Source organism: Penaeus japonicus, unplaced genomic scaffold (genome assembly GCF_977035675.1).
Source record: "Penaeus japonicus unplaced genomic scaffold, GWHDUDI00000001_assembly GWHDUDI00000035, whole genome shotgun sequence".
Lineage (NCBI taxonomy): Eukaryota > Metazoa > Arthropoda > Malacostraca > Decapoda > Penaeidae > Penaeus > Penaeus japonicus.
Window position 1 is genome coordinate 20029946 of NW_028234437.1, and position 2500 is coordinate 20032445.

Genomic DNA, 2500 nt, shown 5'->3' on the forward strand with positions numbered 1-2500 from the left:
TAAACTTCCATGCATATCAGGAAGCTTATGGAGTCGAAAATGGAAACGGACATACAAAAAGAGACATTTGGAAAACCGTTTTCAAGATGCTTTAATCTTGACTAGTTGGATCAGATGGAGAGCGTCCAAGAGAAAGGATTATATCCATTATTTAGGATTTATGACAAGGACTTATGACAAAGATTGGAATTACCTTAAACTTAATTCAGTTTACCAGTGAATTCTTTCTGTCAACTCGTAAAGGAACAGAAACGAACAGAGAAGAACAAACGAGGTTAAAAAGAAAATCGAATAGCAAGTATTCAACGAAAGAAAGGTGCGAAAGGAAGTTCCCATGACGTAAGTGTTCACATGGTTTTCGGTGTAGGAAGTGGCCGCTCCCACAGGACCACTGCTCCCATTCCCCGGTTCGAGGTGCGCTTCTTGTCCTTCGTCTCGGTAAGCTTATGGTCTGTGTCGTTAGCTATAGTGGCTTACCTTTCCACTTACTTTTTAAGAATTGATTTACTGATGGTTAGGAAATACTTTTGAACAATCATACACGTGTTCACTCCTTTACCTGAAATAACATCCCTTTCAGTTCAAAAGCGTTTCGAAAAAAAAACTGTTTCGACCATTATTAATACCGATAATCCCTAATCAGGTCTAATATATTTTCCCTCACCATAACAACGTGCAAAGTGTTACCAGGGGACGCTGCTCCAACAAATGAACAGCAAGACCATTATTAGACATGACGTGACGCTGTCGATATTATAAACACGCAAACAACGACTCCAGAACGTTCTCATGCGTTCACAGAAGTACGTCGGTACGTTCAACACATATCAGAAATTCCCACGGACTTAAAAAAGAAGGATTATTTCTTATCATCGCTAGATTCGTAATGTAATCTACCAGTTAGAAGTTCATAGGCTTCTGTTCAACCCAAAGAGCAAGATAGCTGATAAGATTAAGTCTAAATTTGCACAGTTTTTACAACTTGTTCAGATGTTCAGGGACGTGTATGTGGGTCTGTATGATTGTGTGTCTATATATGTCTGCATATAATGTAAGCACTACCTCGAGGGACCTGGAGGGACCTTGGGCATCGGAAAGGGTTCGTCTAACTGGGCAAACCTAAGGTGATAGGCCAGTCATATGGATATTACGGATATCAATCTATTTATTTATCCACACACACACACACACACACACATATATGTATATATATATATATATATATATATATATATATATATGTTATATAAATAAATATATATATACAAATAAATAAGTAATAAAAAAAAAATATATATATACATACATACATACATACATACATACATATGTATATACATATACCTTTATATGTGTGTGTGTGTTTGTGTGGATATATGCATATATGTGTGTATACGTATGTAAAGATGTATGTCTATATATACACATGCAAGTATATAAACATACATATACATACATATATATATAGAGAGAGAAAGAAAAAGCGAAAGAGAAAGAGAAAGAGAAAGAGACAGACACACACACACACACACACACACACACACACACACACACACACACACACACACACACACACATATATATATATATATATATATATATATATATATATATATAATATAAATATATATATATACATATGTATATATATATATGTATATATTGATATAATATATATATACATATATATGTTTAAATATATATATATATATATATATATATATATATATATATATATATATATATATATGTGTGTGTGTGTGTGTGTGTGTGTGTGTGTGTGTGTGTGTGTGTGTGTGTGTGTGTGTGTATGTATTTGCATGTATGTACACATACATAACATACATACATATGCATGCATATATATGCATATGTATATATATATATATTTATATAATAATATCAGGACTATAATTAAGATTAATAAAAGTAATGATGAGGATAATAACAACAAAATTATATATGCATATATATACATATATGCATATATATATGTATATATATGTATGTAAATATATATACATTATATATATACAAATATATACAACACACACACACACATACATACATATCGTGTGGTTATATAGATCATACCATACTAAGTAAAACTTTTCATTTATTTACCTGTTTCAATATCCTTATCGTCTGAATTTTGTTATGTCTATAATTATTTTTCCCCAGATGTTCATATTTAATAAGGCAATTGGCCTTTCTGCGTAGTTTTATAATCTACTGATAGCTTGTTAAATGCATGTCCTTGTATGCAACACAATAGCACGTGGGAGTTGCTGCTGTGTGCTGAAAATAAAACAGGTTGAAAATATATTGCAAATATGGGTGTGTGTGTTTTTTTAAGAGTTAATTTCCATATTATAAGCGAGTATAGTTCTCAAAAATCTCCGTTCGTGCTTCGGCAAAGCGTTTGCATTGGTGACTGAAATAAAAGAAAAATGGTGCGAATTGTAGATTAATTCATATTTTGCATTTATAAGGCTTCCTG